The sequence below is a fragment of the Triticum aestivum genome, chromosome 2B, assembly GCF_018294505.1.
Source record: "Triticum aestivum cultivar Chinese Spring chromosome 2B, IWGSC CS RefSeq v2.1, whole genome shotgun sequence".
Taxonomy (NCBI): domain Eukaryota; kingdom Viridiplantae; phylum Streptophyta; class Magnoliopsida; order Poales; family Poaceae; genus Triticum; species Triticum aestivum.
Window position 1 is genome coordinate 556,481,141 of NC_057798.1, and position 15,402 is coordinate 556,496,542.

Sequence of the window (15,402 nt, forward strand, 5' to 3'; positions counted from 1 at the left end):
TTCTGTTCCAACCTAGCCGGTTGGCTCCCCATGAACACGACGACGACACTATTTCTCCGTTCTGACCCAGCCATGTACACGAGCCCTGGTCATACCTATGCACGAATAGGCGTTCGAGACCCCGCCCGTATGTACGTACATGGCCGTATTTTCTTTCTTGCACACTTGCCGCTGTACGTACGTGTACATGCTACATGCGCGCCTCTACTACGACACGTGCGCACCTCTACATCGACCAGTATGTACGTACACATTCGGGACCAAAATGACAAGCTACGTACGCTTCGACAAGGTGGGTCCCGACTGTCAGGCACTTGCGTGCGAAGATGTAGATGGTGGGTCCTAGCAGTCAGGGGGGAATAGTTTTTTTTTGCCCAGACGCACTTCCTTGCATGCGAAGATGTAGCTGGTGGGTCTCAACAGTCAGGGGGAAAACGTCTTTTTGTGAAATAAGGTGGCACGTCCGGTGGGTCCCTGCTGTCAGGTGGAGGAATAATTATTTTGCGCGTAATAAGGAGGCACTTCCTTGCGGCCGCCATGGACCCTACTGTTAGCCTCTCCACGTATAGTACTCTTCCAATGGAAGTCGTTCCTTGACCACGTTGACCACTCCGCGCCGAGAGCACCAGGGCGATGGACGACGGCGAGGCCTAGGAATGGGATGACGCGGAGCCGGGGGAGACGCGGCAGTGGATGCCCACGCGTAGAGGAGTATGATGGTTCACTGGTTCGGCTGCGGTGTGAGGCTGTCGTCGCTGCAGAATAACAGGGGGTGTGGGTGAGTAAAGGGATGGCCTGGCCAGTGGTGGGAGTAGTAGGGGGCGGTGAGGCCTCCACAACATCACAACCGGCCACGGGAGGCAGGAGCACGCGGCACGACCGGTGCTGCTTTGGGCGGCTGGAGCAAGAAGACCAGAGGTTGAAGAAGCACTATGGCTGTTGGATGGACATCGTACGGTCACTAGAGCTAGAATCATTCATATTGACTAAGTTGACAAAGCCCTCCGTCCCCGTCAACTTAGTAGGCCCACAAGTCAGCCTCCCACCAAGGTGGGTCCCAGCTAGCAGAGGGAGTATTCATTTTTTCTGTGTAATAAGGAGGCACTTCCGGTGGGTCCGAGCTGACAGCGGGGGGAACGTTTTTTTTGCGAAATACGGTGGCCCATCAGGTGGGTCCCAGCAGTCAGGGTGGAAACATTTTTTTGCAAAATACGGTGGCTCGTCTAGTGGGTAGCTGCTGTCAGGTGAAGGAATCATTATTTTCCACATAATAAGGAGGCACTTCCTTGCTGCGGACGTTGACCCAGCTGTCAGCCTCTCCACGTACAGTACACTTCCGATGGAAGTCGTTCCTTGACCACGTTGACCACGCTGCGTTCCGTTGCATGCATGTGTCCATGGGCGTGGTGCATCCCCACTGTCAGCCTCTCACGTATAGTCATCCTCCGATGACTCTCGATTGTTGACCATGTTGACCACACCGTGCCGAGCGCACCAAGGACGGTGGACGACGGCGAGGCCCTAGACTGGAACAACCCGGAGATGGGGAAGATGGGGCAGTGGAGTTGCAGATGGAGAGGAGTGGGAAATTTGACTGGTTCGGGTGCGCGGCAGCATAGCCGCGGTGCCGCCCATGGGAGACAGGAGCAAGAACAGAGGTTGAAGAAGGAGCACGGTTGTTGGATTAACATCGAATGGTCCAACTACTAGAATCATTTGTTGATTAAGTTGACAAAGCCCTGCGTACACGTCCGCTTAGTAGGCCCACAAGTCATCCACCAAATCTGACGGGTCCCAGCTGTCAACGGGAGGAATATATTTTTTCGCATAACAAGGAGGCACTTCCTTCTGTGCGAAGATACAGCCGGTGGGTCCCAGCTGTCAGGTGGAGGAAACCTTTTTTCAGCTTAATAAGGAGGAACTTTCCTTGCGTGCGACCATGGACCTCGTCGGTCCCAGCCGTCAGGCTCTCCACGTACAGTCCTCTTCCGATGACTATCATTTGTTGACCACGCCGCACTGAGCGCAGCGAGGCGGTGGACGACGGCGAGGCCCCGGATGGGAACGACTCGGAGATGGGAAGACGCAGCAGTGGAGTCGCAGATTGAGAGGAGGAGAAGGGTTATAACTGGTTCTGGTGCAGCGTGGGACTGCAGTCGATTGAGAATAACAGGAGGTGTGGAGGGGTGGAGGGATAGCCTGGCCGGCGGTGGGGTAGCGCTTCGCAGCGATGCGTGCTAAGCAAAGCCGCTAGCCGTCGGAGGCCGGACCAGGCAGTCTCGACGACATTGGAAGAAGAAGATGAGAGATTGAAGGTGCATGTTGGCCATTGGATATAAATCCAATGGTTGTGGATGTCATAATCATTTGTTGATCAAGTTGGCAATGCCCTGCGTAGGCTTCAACCTATTGGCCCACATGTCAGCCTGCAAAAATGTGGCATATATTTAACCCATGTTTTCTAGAATGTACAGTCCATTTGCTGGGCTAGGTGAACAAATAATTTCGCATCAATCAAGCCCATTTATATTTTCTAAGAAATCCCAGCCCACTTGCACTTCCTTGAAATACACGAATTAGCTGGGCTCGTTATATATATATATATATATATATATATATAATGTTATGTTAGAAGGAGCAATTAATATCAAAAAATAAACCGGAGAGGCACATTATATATAATTAACAAATTAGCGAGTTATTGCTCAAAATAAAAATGAGCGCATTATTATTACATTGGTCCTTAAAATCTTTGCAAGCTTTTGTACGCAATCACCAGGATTTTCCTTGCCTGTGAGTCAAAAATAATCAGGATTTTCCTTGCCAACTTCTGTTAAACATTTACTTTTATAAGTTAATAATACATGGGATGTTTTTATAATGTATATATAAGTCTCTATTAAATATATGATAATAGTAATAATATAAATATATATAATGTGGTTAGAAGGGAAAACATAAATTGGACACACCATTATTATTCTTATATATAGATAGATAGAGCAGAGACCTGCGTTTTATTAAAAAAATGCATTGGGTTGTCGATCTTTAAGAAAAAGCCCATAGGCCAGTATGGACCTCAAAAAATAAGTTGAAACAAACTGTCTTCGTATGTCGTGGGCTACGCATGTTAAAATACAAAACCTAGGCGTAGCTGATACTTGTTTGCCCTCTGGATAAAAATGATACCAGATCCCCGAGCGAACTAGATTAAAGAGGGGGCCGACGGCATGACTAAAGAAGCACATCAGGAGCGATTTTTTTTCTTCAGTGGATGGCTCGCCTCCCAGTCTGTCGTGGTGGACCAGCAGCGCATTTGCTGGGCGGGCCAACCTACAGAAACCAGCACTCGATTTTTCATCAAGCCTCCAAAAGAACGCAGTACTATGTTTGTTTTGAGGCCGAAAACATTACGGCAGGGGTTGAGCGGGGCAGGGGGAAGACAGAGTAAAAAGATAAAAAGAACTGATGCGCCATTGCTACCCTAACAAAGCAGGTGCAATTCTTCTCGAAAAGAAGGTGTGCCGTTGACACCCACACGTCACATATCCCACAGTAGGCATACTAACAAGTTCACACACAAGTACAACAGAAAAGGTAAACATTCGTATTAAACTCAGGTTCACATGACATGTTCATATTCATAGCCAACATTCACTATCAACAACTCAAAAGATTCATATATACATAAGTTCAACATGTCTATGCATCCAAATGATTGATAGATCACACGACAATATTCATACATAATTCACAAAAAGATTTAGATATACACATGTTCAGTATGTTTATGCATCCAAATGATTGAGATCATAGCCAATATGATCCATGGACGAACTTTAATTACCTAGGGTACAGACTGGTAAATGGTGTTCAGTCAGAGGTACTTCTTGCTAAAATTAATGTTTGTACGAGTAAACTTTCGAGTACATAAGAGGCAGCACAGACAATCTGAACTTTGCTTGTAGGTTTATCCTCAAATAGTGGCCTCATGCCGAGGGAGGTTTGAGCAACTTGGCCACTACTTTCATCCAACTAGTTTATTGGCTCATCTTGGTCCTGTAGCTCGCCAAAATTCTACATTGCAGACGAGAAAGGAGGCGGTTGAGAAAATGAACCACCCAATTTTTTTGCGCAGTTCAACTGAAATGGAGCATCCCTGGCGTGCAGACTGATTAAGTGCCAGATGAATATACGCGTCAACCAACTTGTCTAGAATCTTTAGACTCCATGCCATACAGTTCACTACCATATCTGTCGATAACCAAAAGGCACAAGTTGGGACCAAAGACTGGACTGTGTTCTTCTGGGCTATGCGCCAAGAAATATTTTTGGCATTCACTCTCCTAATACTTGGAGTTTGACAACTGGTTGACACCGGTTGATACTCGAATGAATATATACACTTCTTGTCAACATCGATGGTTGTCTGAGTGAACTTTGGAGTACATAGCAACAACATAAGTATATGTCCATCTGATCTTTTTGTGTAGTTCTACTGAAATCACCCAATGCAATGATTTGCCTGCGAGTTCAGGCTCCAAGTTACTCCTTTATAAAATCGGCAAATAGTAGCACAATACCAAATTACCAATACATGACAAGCACAATAATCAGGATAAAGACCAGTACCAACCTGTGTGAGGTAGCATATCAATTACTATTTCCTTTGACTGGAAGCCGAGATAAGCGAAGCGACTGACAGCAAAGGAAGAAAGCAGGCCCAGATTAGTGACTGGCAAGAAAGGATAGAAGCTGTCGAGGCAATGAAGCACCCAAAGTTTTTGTGCAGTTCCACCAAAATCGAGCATCCCTGTTGGTACATATATTGAGAGTGAGATTACTGTAATAGTGGGACTAGTTGATGAAACATACATTAACAAATAGAAGCACCCTCATTATCTTAATGGGTAAAGTTAGCAACATAGTAGTCTTGCTTAAAAAGAGGTATTAGTTTATTTAATCAGTGCTAATTAGCTCAACACTCAAAGCATTGCCATTTATCATAGGTTGCAAAACTTTAACATGCAAAGATAAAGGAGTTTCTCATGACAGTAGCACGATACAAATAGAGATGACATCAAACTAATATGGATGAAGGCCTTAGGCCCGTACCAACCTGAGAAAAAAAGATTATTCATGTAGTCCCATAAGAGATGATAAAGCACTCAGTGGAATCACTGAATAGTATATATTTTTGTGCACTTCAAATGTATGGTTGAAATCACTCTTGTTTACCAGTGCTGAGATTATATCGAAATATTATCAAGAACTTCCAACAGAGTTAAAGCACTGGTTGGGATATAGTTCATTGTATTGTCTTGTGTAGTTCCACTAAAATGTATGATTGGCACAACATGATCCCTGTTTGCACAAGCAGGAACAAGGCGAAACCTTCATTAGCTTAGTGAGAAAGGATAGAAAGACATTAGCATATTACTCTAACAGTAGCATCAAATTCATGATGGACAATACACAAAACATTGCCTCATTGAACCAATGGCAATAAATTGACATGCAAAACAATAGCACTATTATGTCATGACACTAATAATATCCCCTCCCTGCTCCACCACATGATTCACCTCCATAGACAAACATACACATGTACATGATTCAACATAGGGTCCTACTAAAGATTTGTTTAACTCCAACAGGAAAAATTAGGCACCAATAAATTAGTGGTACTTAAGTACTCCTAATTAAGTAAGTGAGATGGCAGAAGTGGAAGGGCTCCCTGGAGGATCGTCTCACATGTAAGGTAGTCGTTGCCGGAGCCCTTGAATGGCCTCGACTGAGGCCTCTGGCTTCAGCAAGATCGCCTTGGCACTGTTTATTCTTCTTCCTCCTCTTCATGCTCTGTTTCTCTTTCTCCTCACCAGTTGGTGAAACCAAGTACATGATTCGCCTTCTATTTCAGAATTGGTTTTGTCAGTGAGGGAGTACAAGTGTACTAGTAAAAATAGCATTATTTTCTCATGGCAGTCGGAAAGTAGAGATGAACACATGCATTAAATATCATTCTTACCTAAAGGAAGGTTATAGCGCCAATATGGATGATGAGGATTGGAACACAAATCTCCCTTTGTGCAGTTCCACCGAAATGAACCAACTGTTCCATTCTGACATTCCGGTTAAACAGCACAAAAGTCACTTCTTTTAAGAAGAGTTTTGTGTAGTGCACCAAAAGGTCACAACAGCAACCAGGTGAATTGGATATCCCTGTTTGCACAAAAAGCTACAGAGGAAACAGTCAGAGTCTCAAACAATTGTAGGAAAAAACATTTGGCTAAACTTGTCATGGCTTATAACAGTGACATGGCTTCATTTTTACCAGGGACATTAGATTAAGAACAGCTAAATATTTGGTATAAGGGCATGGGATAGTGGGTGCACCAGCAGTCCAGCACCATGTACCTAAACAGGTGCATAAAGTGGTGATTCATAGTTTGTTGCCCCGAGAAACAAACATCCAAGAAACATATCTAGGTTGGTCCCACTTTTGTTCACTCTAGCCACCTACTCCTATGTGTGGATAGCAAATCTAGTCCTGGTCATACCACTGTGTACATCGTTACCCCTATATTTCCCTTTTCGACCAAGAGACCGGTTGGATGACCAGTTTGTACTACTTTCACCCCCTTTCCTTCTTGTTTGTACCAAATCCGATGTACATACTAAATTCCCCCACCCCCACTTTATTTCTTGTTTGAACCAAGTACTCCCTCCGTCCGGAATTACTTGTCATCAAAATGGATGTGTCTAGAACTAAAATACATCTAGATACATCCATTTCAATGACAAGTATTTTTGGACGGAGGGCGTACAAGATTCGACTCCATGAAGTAGCTTTACCTCTAACAATAGAAGAAAAAAGGTGACATTGGACCATCCGATCGAGAGGGGCTGAGAGGTAGAAAATGATGCACATGCAGCGACGTAGCAAGCTGGGGAAGTAGAGTTAAGGTGGTTTCAACCGAAGATATACCTGAAGGTCGTCGGGATGTGGATAGGTGGGTGGTGAGATGCCGGATCTGCCCACACTAGGGCAACGACGAAAGGATCGGAGGACCTCCCGCGTCGGCGCTCGGTCAGAGATAACAATGCAGCCCGTAGTGGGTCTCCTCCCTCGTTGTCGACGATGGCCTAAATGCTGCCCCTCCTCCCCTTCACCGGCGGAGGGGGATACGTCCGGATCTGTAACCAGCGGTTAGGATAGAAAGACAGTGTTTTTTGAAGGGAGAATGACAGTGTTACCACCCCTACCTTATTTAGATCTGGAGAGGATGAGAGTGTGTGAATAGAGCAACCCTAGCAAGCAAGCGCTGAGGCTCCGGCCTATATATACGTAGTGGCGTAGTTTTCCTTTTTCACTCCATCAAAACAATCGTTTAAAATTGTGTACTACGTGCCAGGTCGCCGTTTTTTTAGTTGTTGATTGTTTTTTGAGATAGCTACCCGCTTGTTCCAAGTGGTGTTACGGTGTGCCAGGTCGCACTTTGTATCGTTCAAGTCTGGTACAAGTCCCTCCATTAAATGAACAACCACCCCCTTGTAAAAACTATCGGAAACATGGGTTGCCTCAACATGCATTATTATTTATATTTTTTACTCCCTCCGTTCCTAAATATAAGTCTTTTTTATTAACCACACCTAAGACAAGAATTCTTTTTATTAGCAGTGAACCCCACATGTCATAGACACAAAAAGTGTGGCAAGATTCCCTTAGGGAAGCCAAAGTGTGTCTAACAATTTGACCAACTCAAGTTAGGCAAGTGTGGCAAGTGTGGGAAAAATAATGTGGCAACATAAGACAAACATAGTCACAATCCAAACAGCCCCGTAATTTTTTGTGACATGCATGAAAATTTGGTTAGTTAAATTTATAGTCAAAATTTGACAAGGTGCATCAAATCAACACATGCAAGTATCAAAAGGAAAGTCACAGCATGCATGCATGCGTTGTACTCCCTCCGTTTCCAAATATAAGTCTTTTTAGAGATTGCAACAAGTGACTACATATGAAGCAAAATATGTCTACATACATCCGTATGTTGTAGTCCATTTGAAATGTGTAAAAAGACTTATATCGAGTGTAGTGCTTTGATGTGTCGCGTCAACTCGTACAAGACCGAGAAGTTTGATTACTACAATGCCCTCTCCCTCGCGTACTGAGCTCCGGTACCTTAAATGCACCTGCCTTTGGCTACATAATAGGTGGGCCAACCACCTGTTGGGCCCACCTGTCATAGACGCAAAGGCAGGAGCAGTAAGTCAATGAAGCTGCGTCCCTCCCTCGCGCATGAGCGTGGTGGCTTGCAGGACTAGTAGAAGCTTTCGCTACACGCAATCCCTCCCGCACGAGGTGGACGGACATGCAGCAGTGGATTCGATACTGTAGAAGTAGGAGTAACATTATTGTTCATCTTCTCGAAGAGGTGAAGAGCCAAGTGCAACCCGAAGGTGTGATATGTCCATTTTGCATCATGCTTTTATATCGATATTTATTGCATTATGGGATGTTATTACACGTTATGTCACAATACTTATGGCTATTCTCTCTTATTTTACAAGGTTTATCATGAAGAGGGAGAATGCTAGCAGCCGGGATTCTGGGCTGGAAAAGGAGAAAATATTGGAAACCTATTCTACACACCTCCAAAAGTCCTGAAACTCCACAAAGTCATTTTTGGAATTAATAAGAATTATTGAGCGAAGAAAGTACCAGAGGGGACCCCCACCCTGACCACGAGGGTGGGGCGCGCCCACCCCTGCTGGGCACGCCCCCTGCCTCGTGGGCCCCCTGGTGGCCCTCCGATGCCCATCTTCTGCTATATGAAGTCTCTTACCGTGGAAAAAATCATAAGCAAGCTTATAGGACGAAACTCCGCCTCCACGAGGCGGATCCTTGGCGAAACCAATCTAGGGCCCTGGCGGAGCTGTTCTGCCGGGGAAACTTCCCTCCGGGAGGGGGAAATCATCATCATCGTCATCACCAACGATCCTCTCATCGAGAGGGGGTCAATCTCCATCAACATCTTCACCAGCACCATCTCCTCTCAAACCCTAGTTCATCTCTTGTATCCAATCTTGTATCAAAACCACAAATTGGTACCTGTGGGTTGCTAATAGTGTTGATTACTCCTCGTAGTTGATGCTATTTGGTTTATTTGGTGGAAGATCATATGTTCAGATCCTTAATGCATATTAATACCCCTCTGATTATGAACATGAATATGCTTTGTGAGTAGTTACGTTTGTTCCTGAGGACATGGGTGAAGTCTTGCTATTAGTAGTCATGTGAATTTGGTATTCGTTCGATATTTTGATGAGATGTATGTTGTCTCTCCTCTAGTGGTGTTATGTGAACGTCGACTACATGACACTCACCATTATTTGGGCCTAGAGGAAGGCATTGGGAAGTAATAAGTAGATGATGGGTTGCTAGAGTGACAGAAGCTTAAACCCTAGTTTATGAGTTGCTTCGTAAGGGGCTGATTTGGATCCACTAATTTCATGCTATGGTTAGGTTTACCTTAATACTTCTTTTGTAGTTGCGGATGCTTGCAATAGGGGTTAATCATAAGTGGGATGCTTGTCCAAGAAGGGCAGCACCCAAGCACCGGTCCACCCACATATCAAATTATCAAAGTAACGAACGCGAATCATATGAGCGTGATGAAAACTAGCTTGACGATAATTCCCATGTGTCCTCGGGAGCGCTTTTCTCATTATAAGAAAGTGTCCAGGCTTGTGCTTTGCTACAAAAAGGAATGGGCCATCTTGCTGCACTTTATTTACTTTCATTGCTTGTTACCCATTACAAATTATCCTATCACAAAACTATCTGTTACCTACAATTTCAGTGCTTGCAGAGAATACCTTACTGAAAACCGCTTGTCATTTCCTTCTGCTCCTTGTTGGGTTCGACACTCTTACTTATCGAAAGGACTATGATAGATTCCCTATACTTGTGGGTCATCAAGACTCTTTTCTGGCGCCGTTGCCGGGGAGTGAAGCGCCTTTGGTGAGTGGAACTTGGTAAGGAAACATTTATATAGTGTGCTGAAATTTATTGTCACTTGTTACTATGGAAACTAATCCTTTGAGGGGCTTGTTCGGGGCATCTTCGCCCCGACCAGTAGATCAAAGAGTTTCTCCTCAACCTACTGAACCTGCTGAAAATATTTACTTTGAAATTCCTTCAGGTATGATAGAGAAACTGCTAGCTAATCCCTTTGCAGGATTTGGAACATTGCATCCCGATTTACACCTTATCTATGTGGATGAAGTTTGTGGATTATTTAAGCTTGCAGGTGTACCCGATCATGTTGTTAAGAGGAAGGTCTTCCCTTTATATTTGAAGGGAGATGCATTGAAAAGGTATAGGCTATGTGATGATATGGGATCTTGGGACTATAAGTGATTGAAGCTGGAATTTCACAAGAAGTTTTATCCTATGCATCTTGTTCATCGTGATCGTAATTACATATATAATTTCTGGCCTCGCGAAGGAGAAAGCATCGCTCAAGCTTGGGGGGGGGGGCTTAAGTCAATGTTATATTCATGCCCCTATCATGAGCTCTCAAGAGATATGATTATTCAAAAAATTTATGCTCGGCTTTCTCTCAATGATCGCACCATGCTCGATACTTCCTATGCTGGTTCTTATATGCTGAAGATTATTGAATTCAAGTGGAACTTATTGGAAAGAATTGAACACAACTCTGAAGATTGGGGTTCCGACGATGGTAAGGAGTCAGGTATGACACCTAATTTTGATTGTGTTAAATCGTTTATGGATACCGATGCTTTTCACGGATTTAGCGCTAAATATGGACTTGACTCTGAGATAGTAGCTTCTTTCTGTGAATATTTTGCTACTCACGTTGATCTCCCTAAGGAGAAGTGGTTTAAATATAATCCTCTCATTGAAGTAAAAGTAGTTGCACCTGTTACGGTTGAAGAAAAGACTATCACTTATAATGATCCTATTGTTCCTACTACTTATGTTGAGAAACCACCTTTCCCTGTTAGGATAAAGGATCATGCTAAAGCTTCAACTATTGTTCGTAAGAGTAATACTAGAACATATACACCCCCTGAGAAAATTAAAGTTGAACCTAGTATTGCTATGGTTAAAGATCTCTTGTCTGATAATATTGATGGGCATGTCATTTACTTCTGTGAGGAAGCTACTAATATTGCTAAACCCGATGCTAAGATACATAGACCTATTGTAGGCATGCCTGTTATTTCTGTTAAAATAGGAGATCATTGTTATCATGGATTATGTGATATGGGTGCTAGTGCTAGTGCAATACCTATTTACTTATATAATGAAATTATGCATGATTTCGCACCTGCTGAAATAGAAGATATCGATGTCACCATTAAGCTTGCCAATAGAGATACTATTTCACCAGTTGGGATTGTTAGAGATGTTGAAGTCTTGTGTGGGAAAGTTAAATATCCTGCTGATTTTCTTGTTCTTGGTTCCCCAAAAGATAGCTTTTGTCCCATCATATTTGGTAGACCCTTCTTGAATACTATTAATGCTAGGATTGGTTGCAAAAAGGATGTTGTTACAATTGGCTTAGGGGATATGTCTCATGAGTTTAATTTTTCTAAGTTTCGTAGACAACCCCATGATAAAGAATTGCCTAGTAAAGATGAAACTATTGGTCTTGCTTCTATTGTTGTGCCTCCTACTGATCCTTTAGAACAATATTTGCTAGACCATGAAAATGATATGTTTATGAATGAAAGAAGGGAGATAGATGAAGTATTCCTTAAACAGGGTCCTATTCTGAAACACAACTTGCCTGTTGAAATCCTAGGGGACCCCCCTCCACCCAAGGGTGATCCCGTGTTTGAGCTTAAACCATTACCTGATAATCTTAAATATGCTTATCTTGATGAAAATAAGATATATCCTGTTATCATTAGTGCTAACCTTTCAGAACAAGAAGAGGAAAGATTATTGAAAACTCTAAAGAAGCATCATGCTGCTATTGGATATACTCTTGATGATCTTAAGGGCATTAGTCCCACTCTATGCCAACACAAAATTAAATTGGATGAAAGCTCCAAACCAGTTAGAGATCATCAACGACGATTAAATCCTAAGATGAAAGAAGTGGTAAGAAAGGACATACTAAAGCTCCTTGAGGCAGGTATAATTTATCCTGTTGCTGATAGTGAGTGGGTAAGTCCTGTCCATTGTGTCCCTAAGAAGGGAGGTATTGCTGTAGTCCCTAATGATAAAGATGAATTGATTCCGCAAAGAATTATTACAGGTTATAGGATGGTAATTGATTTCCATAAATTAAATAAAGCTACTAAGAAAGATCATTACCCTTTACCTTTTATTGATCAAATGCTAGAGAGACCATCCAAACATACACATTTCTGCTTTCTAGATGGTTATTCTGGTTTCTCTCAAATACCTGTGTCAGTGGACGATCAAGCAAAGACTACTTTTACTTGCCCTTTCGGTACTTTTGCTTATAAACGTATGCCTTTTGGTTTATGTAATGCACCTGCTACCTTTCAAAGATGCATGATGGCTATATTCTATGACTATTGTGAAAAGATTTGTGAGGTATTCATGGATGATTTCTCTGTTTATGGATCCTCTTTTGATGATTGCTTGAGCAACCTTGATCGAGTTTTGCAGAGATGTGAAGACACTAGTCTCGTCTTGAATTGGGAAAAGTGCCACTTTATGGTTAATGAAGGCATTGTCTTGGGGCATAAAATTTCTGAAAGAGGTATTGAAGTTGATAAAGCTAAAGTTGATGCTATTGAAAAGATGCCATGTCCCAAGGACATTAAAGGTATAAGAAGTTTCCTTGGTCATGCCGGTTTCTATAGGAGGTTAATTAAGGACTTTTCTAAAATCTCTAGGCCTCTGACTAATCTATTGCAAAAAGATATTCCTTTTATCTTTGATGATGATTGTGTAGAATCATTTGAAATACTTAAGAAAGCTTTGATCACTGCACCTATTGTTCAGCCACCCGATTGGAATTTACCCTTTGAAATTATGTGTGATGCTAGTGATTATGCTGTAGGTGTTGTTCTAGGGCAAAGAGTTGATAAGAAATTAAATGTTATCCAGTATGCTAGTAAAACTCTAGACACTGCCCAGATAAATTATGCTACTACTGAAAAAGAGTTCTTAGCAGTTGTATTTGCATGTGATAAGTTCAGACCTTATATTGTTGATTCTAAAGTAACTATTCACACTGATCATGCTGCTATTAAATATCTTATGGAAAAGAAATATGCTAAGCCTAGACTTATTAGATGGGTTCTCTTGCTCCAAGAGTTTGATTTGCATATTATTGATAGAAAGGGAGCTGAGAACCCCGTTGCAGACAACTTGTCTAGGTTAGAGACTGTTCTTGATGACCCACTACCTATTGATGATAGCTTGTCATAAATGCTTCTCGTACTGCTCCATGGTATGCTGATTATGCTAATTACATTGTTGCTAAATTTATACCACCTAGTTTCACATAACAGCAAAAGAAAAAGTTCTTTTATGATTTAAGACATTACTTCTGGGATGACCCACACCTTTATAAAGAAGGAGTAGATGGTGTTATTAGACGTAGTGTACCTGAGCATGAACAGGAACAGATCCTAGGCAAGTGTCACTCTGAACCATATGGAGGACACCACGCTGGAGATAGAACTGCACATAAGGTATTGCAATCCGGTTTTTATTGGCCTACTCTCTTCAAAGATGCCCGTAAGTTTGTCTTGTCTTGCGATCAATGTCAAAGAATTGGTAATATTAGTAGACGTCAAGAAATGCCTATGAATTACTCTCTTGTTATTGAGTCATTTGATGTTTGGGGCTTTGATTATATGGGACCTTTTCCTGCCTCTAATGGATATACACATATTTTAGTTGCTGTTGATTACGTTACTAAGTGGGTAGAAGCTATTCCAACTAGTAGTGCTGATCATAACACCTCTATTAAGATGCTTAAAGAAGTTATTTTTCCAAGTTTTGGAGTCCCTAGATACTTAATGACTGATGGTGGTTCACATTTTATTCATGGTGCTTTCCGTAAAATGCTTGCTAAGTATGATGTTAATCATAGAATTGCATCCCCATCTCACCCACAGTCTAGTGGTCAAGTAGAATTGAGTAATAGAGAGCTCAAATTAATTTTGCAAAAGACTGTTAATAGATCTAGAAAGAATTGGTCCAAGAAACTTGATGATGCATTATGGGCTTACAGATCTGCATATAAAAATCCTATGGGTATGTCTCCGTATAAGATGGTTTATGGAAAAGCATGTCACTTACCTCTTGAACTTGAACATAAGGCATATTGGGCTATTAAAGAGCTCAACTATGATTTCAAACTTGTAGGTGAGAAGAGGTTATTTGACATTAGCTCACTTGATGAATGGAGAACCCAAGCCTATGAGAATGCCAAGCTGTTCAAAGAAAAAGTTAAAAGATGGCATGACAAAAGAATACAAAAGCGTGAGTTTAACGTAGGTGATTATGTGTTGCTATTCAACTCTCATTTAAGATTTTTTGCAGGAAAACTTCTCTCTAAGTGGGAAGGTCCTTACGTTATCGAGGAGGTCTATCGTTCCGGTGCCATAAAAATCAACAACTTTGAAGGCACAAGTCCGAGGGTGGTGAACGGTCAAAGAATCAAACATTATATCTTGGGTAATCCTATCAATGTTGAAACTAATATTATTGAGACCGTAACCCCGAAGGAATACATAAGGGACACTTTCCAGAATGTTTCAGACTCCGAAAAGGAATAGGTATGTGGTACGGTAAGTAAACCGACTCCAAAACAATTCTAATGGCAATTTTTCTCCGTTTTGGAATATTTAAGAATTTTGGAAAGAAGAAGTAATCCGGGAAGGACATGAGGCCCCCTCGAGGGTGGAGGGTGCGCCCCCTGTCTCGTGGGCACCCCGTGTGCTCTCCGGACTCCGTTTTCTTGCATGTTACTCCTTTTGGTTGGTAAAAATTCACTATATAATCTCCCGAAGGTTTTGACCACCATATCACGCAAAAATCTTTTGTTTTTGTTTCGAGCTGTTTTTCGACGGATCTAGAGCATCATGACGTCACCCTCCTCCAACAATGAAGACAAGGATGCTTGGCTATTGAAGATAGAGCTGAAAAGAGAAGAACCGGAGGAGATCAGCAAGGATGAAGGGATCAAGAAGGCCATGGAGGATCAAGCTTCGGCGGTGGAAGAAGAAAACATCCCTCAACCTCTACCTAACCTCTTTACCCCAACTGAGATTGAAGCTTTCAAGATGATTGAGTTAGCTCGCATACAAAACAAGTATCTCACACAGGAAAATATTTTGTTGAAGGATCATATTGTCGCACTCAAGGGCATTATC